Below are 16,576 nucleotides of genomic sequence, written 5' to 3'. Positions count from 1 at the left end.
TTAAGCTCTAAGGAACTTTAAGAGATTATTTCATTCAACTCCCTTAATAGGTAGCAAGAACTCCAAGCCTGAGCAATGACTTGCCAGGGGCCCCGGCACTCATTAGTAGCAGAGAAGAGTGGAGAATTCCTGCCCTCGTATCGACTCCATCCTATCTCCTCCATAGCACCACACGGCCTCTCAAAACTGTTTTAAATGTGTCAGCCTTATTGTGCCCAACAGGGTTTTGAAGCTCCATCCAGGCAGGCAAGGACCACACCCCCTGCTGTTGGCATCCTCACAACACCCAGCACAGTCTTAATAATAAGTCCATGTTGAAACCAAAAAGGTGTTTCTAGGTCAGCCCCTTACCTGCTCTGGCCTAAAATTTCTCTTAACAGTTTCTTCAGAATATAATCTTTTTATCCTCTTCCAGTTTGGAATATCTTCCTTATGAGTTCTCTGGGAGTGAGTTAGACAAACCAAAGCAAAAGCAGGTGGATAACACAGTTGAAGAAACTTAGCCAATTTTTGCAACCTCAGATGTACAATTCAGGTTACTTCTTGGCCCGAACTGTGGCCCCACCGTAAGTTGAACCAGACAGACTTGCTCTAATTTTATCTCCACTTTGCAGGCAGACAGCGTCCCTGGGTTGGTTCACTTCATTTATTTCCTAGACCATTACTCCATTGCTCTTGCTGTCTCGGCCATGTGGGCGTTCTCTCAGTTGGAACATACAGAAGCTCCGTACAGCTCTTAGAAAGGAAAAAGGAAAAGAACGGGAAAACACAGCTTCACCCCACTCATAACAAAGACAGAAGCCTCCTGGCAGGCCTGGCAGTATCTACTTAGGGCGTGATTTTGCAGACGTCCCATTACCTAGGACAAGGCCAGCTCTCTTCCTGCAGGTGAGCTCCTCTTTCCAGGAGTCTGTCCCCTGCTCCAGTCCAGAGGAAGCCATCAGAGCCGGACATGAACTGTGTCATCACAGACCACAAAACCCAAAGGTCCTGGCTGCAGGGATGGGGGCCTTCTGCTGGCCCCCCCAGCACTGGGGTTAGATGGTGAGGGGGAGAGAAAGGAGATGTGGGGAGCATTGAGTGCTGAGTAACTTCAGGGAGGGAAGATGAAGGAGAGAGACCCAGGGCCATAATTACAGAAGCCTCGTGCAAAATTTAATTAAAACTTGGGTGAAAACAAACAGCAGAAACAAGTGTCATTCATCACCTTAAAACACCGGCGAAGGTAAACACTGCTACAAACCCTGACAAAGGAAGGGAGGAGGCAGGGAAAAGGGGGTGATCACTCCAGATATCAAGCAAATCAAATTACCCTCAGGGCCCGGCCAGACACAGGCATTAATCACCGGTTATCCAGGCTGCACACCTGTACAGGAAGGCGAACCTGGCAGCTCCAAATGACTCCGGCCAACTCAACTCCGGCAGACTCCGGCTGACGGCTGCCCTGGGCTGGACCAGGTTGGACGGATGGGAGGGGCGGGGAGACAGATCTAGGGGAGCCTGATCAGAAGTGACCACGTGGCCGCTGTTCCCCCCACACACCACCCCCCAACCCCGGGCCAGGCGGAAGGAAGCGCAGGAGCAGAACTGGGTTCAGGCAGGTGAGCACAGTTTCCAGCTCTCCTGCCAGTTTCCCTCCCGCTGCTCCTGTTTCTCTGCACAGCTTGCTCCAGAGCTGGCAAACCTTGCCCTGGGAGAGGGCAGGCTTCAGGGTGATTCTCAAGGATTGGGCGAGAGAAGGTCAGTTCCTAAATCCTTGCTGTGGCCCGGTTTTCTCCTGCCTTGAAATTCAAAGTAGAGGGAGAAAGGAGAGGAGGACGGTGGTGGGATGAAGGCTGGGGTTGGGTAGGGAGGGAACCAAGTGAGCCTCTGACTTTGTTTCCTGGCCTTGATCCACCTCCAAGTGAGTCCCCGGGGCTGCTCCCAAGCTGAACCTCCGCACAAAGAGGGGCTGGAAAACAGCTCAGCCATCCGGGCTGGGAGCTATTTGCACTTGATGAGAAATTTCAAGTGGGAACCATCTGAGTCTGTGCTTATGTGAATGCGAGCGTGCATTTAGAAGGAACAAATGATTTATTAGCGGGGCCTCCACAAAGTCTCCTTCCAAAAGGGAAGGAGCGTCTCCCCACCCCTTCCCCCACTCCCTTATCATTAAAACCTCGGAGGGGTAGAATCCATTTGGGCTCTTAAGCCAGCCTGCAAGGGAGTCACAGCTAATCAGGCAGCCAGCTCCGCTCCTCCAGCCTTTCTCTGAGTACAACAATATGTATAAACTGGCAAAATGGACTGCAGGCCACTTTGATGTTAAACAAAGAGGGAAAACTCCAAGACAGCTAAAAATTGTATTCCTGTTTAACCCCTCCGTGTCCTTTCTACAGAGCAAATTTAAAACTCGCACCGCCAAAGAAGGAACCATGATCATTTCAGACAGACCCAAATGTTTCCTGGAAGAGAGAATGGCCAGTCTCACCCTCTGAATTACTTGCTCTGACTATAAGAGATTGTCCTTTGAGCGGTTTCAGGGCCTGACATCCTAGGACCTCTGCATACACCATCTCGGTCCTTGCAACACCTCTATGTGATCTGTATCATCCCATTTTGAAGATGGTGCGACAGAGCAGTTAAGGGACACGCCTCTTACGTCTCAGCCTGTAACGAGGCTTCACACCCTGGTCTCTAGAGTTCCAGAACCCTCCTGGAACACAAAGCTTGGGATGTTTCTCATTCTCCTGGATGAACTCCCCTTTCCCGGGAATGAGGTGGCTTACATAAGAAAACTTTTCAGATATCCAAAACCTATCCCTTTAGAGACAACACTTCTTAAGTTTTTAAATTGCTTGAAACAGAATTTTTCTAATGGTATGTCCCGTGGCTTACAAAAGAGAAAATTCCTAGGGAATGTACAAAAAGGAATGATTCCTAGCCCGGCAGAAATTCCAGCCATTAGGTCCTCAGAGAAGCCAAGGAAGGGATATTACTATGAGCCAAGAGGGTGACCTTCTGGTGAGGAGGGGAAGAGGGATGTGAGCCAGGGACAGCCTCGCCCCTGAGGAATAAAAGCACCAGGAAGATTTTCTGAAGTGGAGTCAGAAAACTAGCCATGGATCAAGAAGTTAGAACCTTTTAAGAAGATTCTGGCATCCATATTGTCCTATTCTTTCTTGCTAATAACCTCTAAAACAAAACAAATTTTTTTTTTAATGAAAATGTGTGGGAGTGAAAATGTTAACAGTGATGACACTTGAGTGATATTATTAACCTCCTTCTTCTCCCTTTGCGCTCTAAGGCTCCATTTTAGCTTATATCAAAGAGGTGGATTGGGTACTCAACTTTTAGGCAAGCCTTGTACCCAAAGAACCTGTGGAAGGGAAGACAACATCTGACTCCCATGCAATGTCGCTGGGATCAAGGATGTTATTTTGTTGTGTTCGAACTCTCTGTCCATAACTGTGGACAATGGGGAGGCTTTAGACCAGGAGGAACCAGCTTAGAACCCTAGCTCTGCCACTTACTAGCAGAATCACCCAGGACATTTAACCTTCCAGCTTTAGATTCTCCATCTGTAACATGGGACTAACATGACCTACTTGTGGGACGGTCATGAGAGTCAGTCCTTCATGGAGAGCCCTTTTCATTTCAGTTCAATTCAGTTTAGTTGTGTCCGACTCTTTGTGACCCCATGGACTGCAGCATGCCAGGCTTCCCTGTCCATCACCAACTCCCGGAGCTTACTCAAATTCATGTCCATCAAGTCGGTGATGCCATCCAACCATCTCATCCTCTGTCATCCCCTTCTCCTCCCGCCTTCACTCTTCTCCAGCATCAGGGTCTTTTCAAATGAGTCAGTTCTTAGCATTTAGGGAAAGGATATACTAAATGAACAGATGCGTTCATGAGAGCAACTTTTTGCCTACCTTTACAAATAGAACATCTTCATCTCCTACCGTCTCACATTGTCAAGTTAGACTTTGTGCTCAGTCGTGTCTGACTCTGCGATCCCATTGACTGTAGCCCACCAGGCTCCTCTATCCATGGGATTCTTGAGGCAAGAATACTGGAATGGTTGCCATTTCTTACTCTAGGGAATCTTCCCAACCCAGGGATTGAACCTGTGTTTCTTGAGCCTCCTGCATTGGCAGATGGATTCTTTACCACGAGCGCCACCTGGACTTTATTGAACCATAAAATTCATGGCGAGATAAATTGACTATGGACACCATTTTAGAGACTAAGGGCAATTACCAAAGTGCCAAGAGAAACTCACAGTTAAGACTGAGGCTGCAGTATGAGATCATGTTAGGATAAATCTACCAGGCAGAGAATTGATGAGTTAGACATCCAATTAAATGTATGCCCTGAAAACTTTTGCATGTCTTATCTCACTTTGTTAATAGAATAGCCTCATAAGGTTGGCATTATTTAACCCCACTTTACAGAAAGTTTTGACAACCCCCTGTAGTCAGAACTAACAAGTGGCATAACTAAGATTCATATACAGATCTTACTGATGCCAAAATCCCTTCTTTATACACTGCTTCACGTTGCTACCTATTTCTGTAATCAACTCAGATCCTAGGTTTGTATTAATAGTACTCAGAGCATTATTTAAGGCTGGACAGTTCCAAGGAAGTTTTTCAATGGTTTATGACCCATGGATGAATGATTCTGAATATTACTGGCGAAAGGCAATTTCTTCCTCCATCTGTCTTCCTCTTTCTGGTTCTCTTTCTATGCCTCTTCCCTTCCCCACACTTGATAGTATTCCCATCAATACAAAGATAAGATTATAAACCCAAGATGTTTGTCCAAACAGTTTTTTTATTCTGTTGAATGTATGAGAGAGAGAGAGAGTTTGTGTGAGGGAATGAGAGTGAGAGAGCGATTACAAAGACATATCCTTTAGCTTCTGTGTACCGTGGAATTTCTATCCAAGGCCATTTACCCCAAGGCCACGGTCCTACTCGCAGTGTTCCTGCTGGCACTTTAGCGTGTTCCCCAGCCAGTGTGCTGAAAGCCTGGGTCACGGTGGGGATTAGCGATGCCCTCAGACCTCAGGACAGGCAGGCGGAGCCCTGGAGCCAGAGTCGTGGGGTGTGTCACCTCCAGCCATGGCCCTTACCAATGGTATTGCTTCTGACCGAGTCCCTCCAAATGAGAAAGCTTAGGAATCTCTATGGGTCTTAAGTGAGGAGGCAAACCTCAGGCAGAAAAATCATTTGATAGAGGAATCTGAAACACTCTTCCCAAAATCTAAGATGTCCATAGAGGTCACCGATGCTTAATCTTCTGGCAAAAATATGGGACAGAAGAAGAGTCCAAAATCGAGACCTGGAATGTCACTAAACTCTCTCTGTGTCCCTCTCCATTCTGAGTTGGACCTAATACTTTCTTTAAAAAAAAAAATGGGGCAATTAATGCTACCGCTCAGCTTTCTGTGGGGTTTGTTTTTTATTCATTTGCCTGTGCTGGGTCTTAGTTGTGGCACACGGGATCCTTGATCTCCATTGTCGCACGTGGGAAATTTTGTGTGATAAGTCGCTTCAATCATGGTGTCCGACTCTGCAACACCGTGGACTGTATAGCCCGCCATCAGGCTCCTCTGTCCATGGAGATTCTCCAAGCAAGAATGCTGGAGTGGGGTGCCATTTCCTATTCCAGGGGATCTTCCCGACTCAGGGATCGAACCTGAGTCTCTTACGTCTCCAGCATTGGCAGGCAGGTTCTTTACCACTAGCTCCACCTGGGAAGCCTGCAGTATGTGGCATCTAGCGCCCCAACCAGGGATGAAACCTGGGCACCCTGCATTGGGAGCGCAGAGTCTCAGGGAAGTCCCTGGACCTGACACTTTCTAACATCCTCCGTTACCCTGATTTCCTGCTGAAAACACCCCTTCGTGGTACAGGGGCAGCTCAAGGAGAGAGCACAGAGCACTGGCAGCCCAAAGAGTCAGCTGTTTTCATCTTTAAGTCACTCGGTGGGAAGCCAGCCATCTTCATGGAACCACAGTTGGACCCACAGTTGCCACCAAGAGTGTCTGGTGTTGGATTTGGCCTGAGTCTTAGCCTGCCCCACACATGTTTTATTTTCCAACACTCCCCGCCCCCCACCACCACCGAACGTGGTGTGCTTGATGTTGCTCTGGCTAATACAGGTCCGCTGGAAGCTGCAACATCTTATCTCCTTCTGCACAGACTCCTGGGTCTTCCCAAAGAGCTGCTACAGTGGGAATAAGACCAAGATACGACTTGCTATTTTATCTTCAAACCACAAAGATCTCTTGTTTGAACGACCATTTCTACCATAAGCAGCTTACCTAACTCTCTGCACCTCCGTTTCCTCTGGGATAAAATAGGAACAACATCCACCTCAAAGGGCAGTTGTGCCAATTAAATGAGAAAACCTCTGTGTCATGTTTGACACAGAATCACAGGTCGGTCAGCTCCTTCCCTGAAGGCTTTGGCCAGAGTCTTCTCCATAGGTGATACGGCGTGAGGAGTTCCCTGATGCCCAAAGACCAGCAGGCGAAGTGTCCAGCCAAGGTCACAAGCTTTTCCCGAAATGGGATTAGGAGCAGAGATAAGACACTTCAGCAAGAGAGGAGTGAAGCTACACATTGAGCAACTAAGCCTCCAGCTCTTAGGCAATGGGGACTCCTGAATGCTAGTCTAACAGCCTTGACATATACATTTTTTAATTTCACGAATCAAAATGAGATCGACAGCATTTGAGCTAGCCCTACACATACCAATAAATAATTCACTTCATGCTGGATATATGTCCCTAGGACTCCAGTGTAGACAACAAAGAATAGAGAATACATCTAAACTGCAAAATGGGCTGACATGAGCTGTTTTAGCTCTGTCCATACAAGCTTGAATCTCCCTAAGGCACTAAAACTAATGTTTAAACTACATATGTGTCAGGAAGCACAAAGACGGTCCTTCTCTTCGATCTAGTCTGTCTCTGGGAATCTGTCACAAGGCATTCAATGGCTCACACTAGAAACCTGAACATCACCGGTTTAGAACACTGCTATAGACAAGAAAGGGCTTCCCTGGTGGCTCAGAGGGTAAAGCGTCTGCCTGCAATGCGGGAGACACAGGTTCGATCCCTAGGTAGGGAAGATCCCCTGGAGAAGGAAATGGCAACCCACTCCAGTACTCTTGCCTGGAAAATCCCATGGACGGAGGAGCCAGGTAGGCTACAGTCCACGGGGTCGCAAAGAGTCGGACACGACTGAGCGACTTCACTTTCACTTCACTTTCATAGACAAGAAATAGAGATACAGCGAACCTTGGTCCAGCCACTCGTGTTGTTTTCTGAAATTCATATCATAACATAAGAAGTGCCTACAATATAACATTAAATGCAAAAGGGACCAAATGTTAAATATGAATCTTGTTACAACTCTTTTTAAAATAAGCACATGTAAATTAAAAATATTAGAAGGAACTATGCCAAACGTCAATACTGATTTTCTTTGGGTGGTGGAACCTTTAAAATACTTTTCTTCTTTTAACTTTTGCTGAATGTTCTGGCTTTTTTAAATTGCACTAGTATTTACCTAAGGAAAGTGCACAGATTTTAAGGGTACAATCATTGAGTTTTGACAAATATATACACCAATACCCAAAGAAAGCCCCCTGTGTCTGTTTTTTTTTAATTAATTTATTTTTAATTGGAAGATAATTGTTTTACAATACTGTGTTCATTTCTGCCATTCATCAACATGAGCCCTTTTCCTATTAATCTACTTCTCTGCCCAGTAACCACCACTACTCTGATTTCTATCTCCTTAAACTAGTTTTGCCTGTTTTTGAACTTTATATAAATGAGATCAAGTGTGTCATCTCTTGCAAATGGCTTCTTTGACTCCAAATGGTGTTTTTCAGATTCCCCCAAGTTGTTGGATTCCTTTTTATTCACTGCCTAGTATTCCAATTAATAGATATATCACATTTTGTTTTTCCTTTTCCCTGTTGGTTGACATTCGGGTTGTTTCCAATTTTTTGCTATTAGGAACTAAGCTGCAGTGAACATTTTTGTAGATTTATGCTTTTATTTCTTTTGAGTAAATCTCTAGAAGAGGAAGAGGAAAATTGCTTGGTTCTGTATATAAATAGAAACCAACAGTTTTCCAGACCAGTTGTACCATTTTGTATTCCCATCAGCAAAGTATGAAAGTTTCAATTGTTTCACATATTTTCCAGCATTTACTATTATTGTGTTTTAATTTTTTTCCATTCTGGTAGATGCGTGGTGGCTTTAATTTCTCACTGACTTCAATTTCTCTTGCCTTGATGACTAACAATGTCAAGCATATTTTCATGGCCTTATTTGCCATTGCTGACTCTTTTTCTGTGAAGTGTCTGTGCACTCTTTTTTTTTTTTACTCTTGAGTCCCACTGGCCAGGCCTGGTCTCCTGCCACCTCCAGGGTATCAGCCCAACTGGACCCAGTGAAAGGCATCAGGGGTGGACACCAAAAGAAAGCCAAAAGCTATTACCAAAACGTGGGGCGAATGGATATGGGTGCCCACATATAACAAATACCCATGACATTCTACTTCTCCCCCAAGCCTCCATTCTCCTCCATTTTGGTCTGTCAAAACGCCACCCATTCTTCAAGCCCCGACCTAATCTCTGCATCCTCCAGGAACTTTTCCTGACCCCCTCTTGCCTTTCCACTACTATAGAAGTTTGTTTTACTGTGTCTCTTGTGGCAATTCTCTTACTCTGCAATTTAGTATCAGCATTTATGAACTTGGATCTCATTTGTCCTATCACCTAATATCTTACATGCACTGGGTTTTTCAATTTGCTTCTGACATGCTTTCACACCGCCTTGAGATTTTTTTTTTTTAAAGCGGGGAAGGAGCTGTTTAGGAAAGTAAGGAGCGAGAAGCCCCCAGGAAGAGTGAGCATCAGGGCGCAAGCGTCTGTCCAGCGTGAGGCTTGTATGCACACTTTGCTGGTGTGCAAAAGCATGGGGAGGGGGAAAGGAAAGACCTGAAAAAGAGGTTACAAATGGTGAAGAGAAATCACCGCGTGTATTTCTAAATGACGACTCTTTATCTTCTGACCCCAGGCCTATTTGTTGACAAGCCCTTCTGTCAAAACGTGTTGGTCAAGGGGAGGGAGGCCCGGTGCTCCGGCGGCGGTGGGCAAGGAGGCCTTGATCTTGTCTCTGCCGGAATCCAGGCGCCCCCTCCCCTCCCCGGCCCCCTCCGTCACCAATCAGCCTCCTAATGGGCAGGAGGCCCCTCTGGGAATGGGGATTTGACAAGGCTTGTCAGAGCTGTCAGGCTTTCTCATTCTCCCGTTCCTGCCCTGGGAAAGGAACAGCTCTGTAGGCTACTTCGAGGACAAGAGCTGAAACCACAGTGAAAAGCTGCTCAGACATGAGCAGGGCAGGCGCTTAAACCCACCGTATAAAAAAATATCTGGATGAAGAAAACAGGTACAGGGCAAGTGCACAGTGTACCTCGGGGCTGTGGGAATAGCCTCTGGGGAACTCAGTACAGTGAAGGACTCGCTTGCTTTCTCTCTCTCTCTGCAATTCCCTATCACCCCAGCAGTGGTGAATTAAAACTGCCTGACTATCAAGCAGGTGGTAAGGGGCTCTCTGGCAGATAAAGGTTATCCCAGGATGGACTTTTCCCTGAGGCTCTGACACTGTCTTGCTCAGCTCCACAGTGGACAGTCCCACCCTGCCAGGAGAAGGGGTCCCGGGGTGGAGAGGTGCTGCAGAGGAGCCCTGGGCGGGAGGAGGCCAGGGGCCGGGGGGCTCTCCTGGACCCCAGGGCCTGAGTGATGGAGGCCTGGCCTTGCGTCCTTAGCATCCCTTCTCCCCGCACCCCGCATGTCAGCAGGATGTGTCCTTAAGGGTTGGATGAAGGTGGAAAGATCTCAACTGCAAACAAGTGTCGTCCTATTTTCTCCTTTGCGCAAACCCAGCCCCTCTTGCAACACACACACACACACACACCCCCCCCAGTCCCAACTCACCTGTCCTGACACACACACACATACACACACACACACACCCCGGTCCCAACTCATCTGTCCTCACACACACACACACGCACCCCGGTCCCAATTCATCTGTCCTGACACACACACACACCCCGGTCCCAACTCATCTGTCCTGACACACACACATACCCCGGTCCCAACTCATCTGTCCTCACACACACACACACACACACACCCTGGTCCCAACTCATCTGTCCTGAAGATAAACGTGCTTTCTTTAAACCCTAAAACCTGTCTCCCATTAATTCTGCTTCTCAGAGTGAAGCTTTTCCTGGTGACTGATTACAGAAAATTACTTATTTCAAGAAACGTGGAACCCCTCCTGGAGACAATGGCTTCCATTCTGGTTTCAGAAACTTCTGCACCGACGGGCGAGACTAACATTGAGGGGATCAGGAATGGAGGGGAAGAGGGGAGAACAGTTCACACACACGCATGCACACACACACACACACAGAGGCTGTCCCAGAAACCGCACCACATGACACAGCTACATCGGGGCTTCTAATTACTTCTCTGTCTAATTCATGCTAACACAGCAATTAGCGATAAAGCTCAAAACACTCATACACATTAGCCTGATGACATTTAATTATGACATTAGATGTATTGAGATATGTGTAGCTTAACAAGGAATAAGAAATCTACGTCTATGGCCGATCTAAAAGGCAATGTACTAAAAATAAAGGAAAGCCATGAAACTCTCACTTATTAAAAGAAAATGGTGTAATGGGTGCATTTTTATGTGAAATATGCCATTTCCAGAGGCTAAGAAGGAACCTGGTCTCCTTGGCTCAGAGAACATGGCTTGGACTTTATTTTTGAAAAGAGGGGGAAAAGGTAGATGGTAGTGGATTATTGCTCTCCACCTCTGTGTATCCATCCCCACTGTCAGCCCCTTCGACGGCAGCAGAAGATACAGGGGGAAACGTGACATTGTTTTGCCAGGATGGTCCATGAGACATGCCATTTGCTTGTGGTTTACATGGGACCTGTTCCTGAGACATGATTAATAGCTCAGCAGCACTGCCAAAAAGCCCATAAATCTGGCCATCCGCGGAGTAATTGACACACTGCTCGTCTTGCAAATACCTGGAGCGCCGGCTTACCGCGGGCCGATCCCCAAGTGGGCATTCCAAGCAGCTGATTAGGCTGTGCTCAGTTGCTGACACTACAGTTTGGGGGTCCGCTCCTCATAGCACCCAATTAGCTGCCACATAAAGCCCTCCTCCCCTTGAGCAACCTTGACCAGGTGTTAAGGACCAGCTGAGTGAACACAGGCGACCACAGAAATTCCACTGGAGCACCCAGGCCCTGATAAGAGGGGCCCTTGGGGTGGAAACCTCAATCTCCAAATTCTGGATCAAGTTGTCCTTCAATTTAGCTTCTCAAATACTCCTGCTTCAGTTCCTCGGCCCCAGGCATCGCCATCTGCCACCCAGCCCCGCGTGGTAACCACTGTTACCTGGACCTTTCTTCTCCCACCTCCCACCTCATCCTCCTTTCCAACTCGCTATCCATCTTCACCTTCCACACTGCCGTGCTCCAGGAACTTGAAAACTTCAGCCCCACTCTCTGTTCCTCCAATGTCTCCCTTTCTGTGAAAACGTTTAAACAAACAAGCAAAACTGACATAGCACAGGAGCCACTGTGGAGATTAAAGATTACATAATGAACCAGTTGCAAAGCCCTTTGAAAGCATAAAATGCTGTAGGAGTAATTATTATCATTGTTATTAATCACCTCGGTTCATCACATATAGTAAACATGAGATAATAAAGAGGAGACTCTTAAATGCAGTATCAGCAGCAAGACCCATTCATTACAATGCTATTTGCTTGAATTCCATTACAGTTATAAAATTTTACGCTCATCTAGCACTTTTCATCTAGGAATGTCAAAGTGCTGCACAAGCGTAGGCTCTAATTACGCTAATCCTCCCAACATCAAGGAGGGGAGTGTGGCGAGCTGCAGAGAAAGACCACTTCCCCTCGTGTAACTGGCCATCTAAGCAGATCCCTGGCCAGGTCTGGGGTGGACTCCCTAATGAGGGCTGCATCTAGAAACTTCCAAAATCTGAGAAAGTTCGCAGATGAGTCATATCATTTTTCTAAAAGCAAAAATAGTTAATGTCAGATAGACACACATACTGAGGTCTGAATATTTTTCTTCTGTGCGGGGATGATGTAGCCAGTGTCTTGCAAGTAATCGACCTGGCTTGATCTCATCATCTTGGTCCATGGTTTCTGTGTTTGCCATCGGAGTCTGCAAGAATATCCTCTATGTTTTATTGTAGGTAACATTGCCAGCCTGAAAGTTTTACACAGGGATGATAATTTAAAAAAATTAAAAAAAAAAAACGATGTCTGAAGTTTATATGATTTATTTACTTAGGCTGCACAGCAGGGCTTGTGGAAGGATTGAACCTGTGCTGTCAGCAGTGAAAGCCTGGAGTCCTAACCACTGGACTACCAGAGAATTCCCAGGGGTTATGATTATTGATAGTAAATGAGTGGTCTCCCTGGGGAAACACAATGAAAGCAATGTATATAATCAATATCTTGTCACTTTGCTGGTGTAATACTCATCTGGGGGGAAAAAAACAGCTTTGGATACCTCATACAATTTTTACAATATTTCTAATATTTCGTTCTAGGTTTTGGTTCTGGTAAATGAATAGTTCCAGCTGTAGTCATCATTTTGACCTGCCACTAATAAGAGCAGAACAAATTACTTACACTCTTAGGATTTGGTATCTTACACTTTTAAAAGTATATTATAACTCCAAAGCAAGGTATCTGCAACCCAGAAAGTGACCTATGAGGTCCAGGAAAAAAGCAGAAATCATTTGATTTATTTTATTCTGTTTTCTTTTCTTTTTCTTTTTTTGGACATGCGGCATGTGGGATCTTAGTTCCCTGACCAGGGATGGAACCTATGCCCCCCCTCCCCACCCCCCACCCCGACTTGGAAGTGCAGAACCCTAACCACAGGATGGCCAGGGAGTTTCCACTTTATTCGAATTTCTTTGTAAAAACAATGAAATTAATTTTACTAATGTGTTGCTCGGTTTGAAGATAGAACACATAGATATACAGATATGAAGAGTGAACACCCAAACATTTGAGAGTTCAAAAACCAAAGAGAAATACACAGTGAAAGAGAAGTGTGCTGAGTCAGACTCCACTTTTTCATCCATACGAGAAACGAGAGGACAATGCGTATGTGTCTAACGAGACTGGGCTGGAGTCCCTGAAACCAAAGCAGACTTGCCGATCTGAGAGGCTGTATCTGTAATCACATCAGACAGAAATGATTGTGTGCTCCCCACATAGCTCTGGACCACATTTAATTGTGACCGAAGCAGGCTATGAAGCATTTTCAGAAACCAAAGAAACTTAGCCCAAGGTAATGCCGCTTTCTTTAAAAAAAATAAAATGGAAAATTTCTCAGGGCGAATTGTCTGCTGAAAAGGTCTTCCTTCAATTCTGAGGTCGGGGACCCAGCTTTGTGTCCCAGCCACGCACCCGGAGAAAGCCCTCCATCCGCCGGCTCTGTCTCCTTAGCCCCACCTCACACCCAAATACAGCCCTGCCCCAGCCAGGTCAGAGTCAACGCCAGGGTCTCCAACCGTGAAAAGAAGATCAAATCCTTCTCGCCTACCCTCTACCCCAACCCAGTGCCTTACAAGAACTTTTGTAGAGATCCAGGGATCCATGGGGGTCACAAGAAGGTTGGACACAACTTAGTGGCTAAAAACAGCAAAGGGCTTCTTGAGAAGAATTTCCACAGTAACCAAAGTCGGGGGCAGCCAAAGGCAGACACAGGGAAAAGGTCTGAGAGCAGCAGCATCTTGGAGAGAAAGGCAGGCACCCTGGGAGAGCAGGGGAGAAGGCAGGGGCCGGAGGGGCAGCCCAGGGCAGTGCTTCCGAGCCTTTACTGGAAGCCACTCCGTGCCACGCCTCGGCAATTTATAAACACCCCAGCACAGTGCTGCCGGGTAGAAATGCAGTGTACACTATGTGTAAAATTTACACTCCTCTACATTAGTCACGGTTGTCGAAAAGTGGAAACAACCCAATATCCATGGAAAAACAAAATGTGACCTCACACACACACCGAGTGGAATACTATTCAGCCTTAAAAAAGAAATCCTGAGGCATGCTGTGACGTAAGTGAACCCTGAAGACACTATGCTAAGTAAAATAATTCAATCACAAAAGGCAAATGTATTGTAAGAGTCCACTCACCTGATGTACCAAGAATATCAACTTATTAGAGACAGAAAGTGGAACAGTGGGGACAGAAGCTGGGGGGAAGCGGAGAGGGGGCGTGAGTGTGTAATGGGTACAGAGTTTCAGTTTGAAAAAGGATGAAAAAGTGCGGGAGGTGGAAATGGTGGTTCCCTAACAAAGTGAATGGACTGAATGCCACTGGACTTAGCCCTAAAAATGATTAAAATGGTAAATGGTATCTTGTGTATATTTTACCACAGCAGAAACTTATTTCGTGTGTGTGTGTGCGCGCATGCTCAGTCGTGTCCAACTCTTTGCAACCCCAAGGACTGTAACACTCCAGGCTCCTCTGTCCACGGGATTTCCCAGGCAAGAATACTGGAGCGGGTTGCCATCTCCTTCTCCAGGGGATCTTCCTGACCCGGGAATGAAACCCGAGTCATTCCTGCATTGGCAGGTGGATTCTTTCCCACTGCACCCACCAGGGGAGCCCCTATTTCCAGGAGCCAAGTTAAAATACTTAAAAGAAACAGGAGAGGTAACGCCCTGACAGACCAGTGGTGAGGACGCTGCCGTCCCACCGTCAAGGGCCCAGGTTCAATCCCTGGTCAGGGAACTAAGATTCCACAAGCCAAAATAAAAGAAACAGGGAAAAATGAAAGGACAGGTGTTGGAGAAGACTCTTGAGAGTCCCTTGGACTGCAAGAAGATCCAACCAGGCCATCCTAAAGGAGATCAGTCCTGGGTGTTCATTGGAAGGACGGATGTTGAAGATGAAACTCCAATACTTTGGCCACCTCATGCGAAGAGCTGACTCATTGGAAAAGACCCTGATGCTGGGAAGGATTGGGGGCAGGAGGAGAAGGGGACGACAGAGGATGAGATGGTTGGATGGCATCACCGACTTGATGGACGTGGGTTTGGGTAGACTCTGGGAGTTGGTGATGGACAGGGAGGCGTGCTGCGATTCATGGGGTCGCAAAGAGTCGGCCACGACTGAGCAACTGAACTGAACTGAAAAGGAGAGGGGAAATTAATTTTAATAATATATTTCTTTGGACCCAGCATATTTAAAACATATCATTTCTTACCGATAGAGAACTGTACTTTCTTTGTCTCAGACTTCCCCTTGACATTCCCAGGTGTACTTTACACTCACAGCCCATCTCACATCAGAGCGGCCACGTCTCAGGTGCTCGTGGCCACATGTGGCTGGTGGTGACCATCTGGGACAGGCTGACCTGGGGAAGAAAGTCTTAGAAGTGCTGTGCCGTCAGAGCCCTGGCCCCAATGCAGTGGGAGCGCAGAAAAGAAAACAAAGAAAAGGAAGGTCGTTTCTGTACCAGGGGGACAGGAAGAATCACTGCAAACCTGGAATTGGAGGAGAAAGCGTTCAGTGAAATGGACAGGGCAGAAGAGTAACCACTGTAAATGTCTCCCACATTTCCACCATACGTGCACGCTCAGTCACTTCAGTCATGTCCAACTCTTTGAGACCCCATGGACTGTAGCCCACCAGGCTTCTCTGTCCGTGGGATTTCCCAGGCAAGAACACTGCAGTGGGTTACCAGGCCTTCCTCCAGGGAATCTTCCTGACCCATGGATCGAACCCTTGTCTCTTATGTCTCCTGCACTGGCAGGTAGATTCTTTACCACTAGCATCACCTGGGAAACCCCTTTATACCGTGAGCCGAGCACTATTCTAAGTGATGGACCTCTGTGTAGCCATTTCCTCCTCCCTACAGCCCTGGGAGGCAGAGGATAAAGTGCCATTCTCACTTTATAGCTGCAGAAATGTACAGAAAGAGAGATTATACTTCTCGAAGTCACCCAGCTAGTAGGGAGCAGAGCTGGGCCTGGAACCCAGTCAGTGACCTCAGCGCCTGTGCCTTAACTACTGCACCCTCTCATCTTCCGAGAGTTGGCCACGTGCCAGGGACACATCCAGAGGCGGGGGTGCATTGAGCATGGCAATGACCCTAGGAAACTTCAAGCTGCAGCCTCCTGGTCCATGCAGGTGAAGTGGCAAACTTGAGAACGAGCAGACGTCCACGGGAAGAGAGAGAACCAGCCAACAGCCAAAGCACTGAAGATTCTAGGCGACAGTGTGACACTGGCTCAGGAGAGCAGCCGTGGCAAGAGAATGCTGAGGTCCCAGAGGACCAACCCAAGGTGGCCTGACCTGACCCTGGCAGTCACAGCAAGACAGCAACCTTGGAGGCAGTGATGCTCAGAAAGTGGGCACCACCAGAGATTACAGGTGAGGCGCCCACAGAGATACAGGGGGATGGAGACTGGCCAGGAGGT

Source organism: Giraffa tippelskirchi, chromosome 8 (genome assembly GCF_054371585.1).
Source record: "Giraffa tippelskirchi isolate mGirTip1 chromosome 8, T2T-mGirTip1v1.2.pri, whole genome shotgun sequence".
In the NCBI taxonomy this organism is placed as follows: domain Eukaryota; kingdom Metazoa; phylum Chordata; class Mammalia; order Artiodactyla; family Giraffidae; genus Giraffa; species Giraffa tippelskirchi.
The sequence above is the reverse complement of the archived record's forward strand: the minus strand, read 5'-3'. Positions refer to the sequence as shown.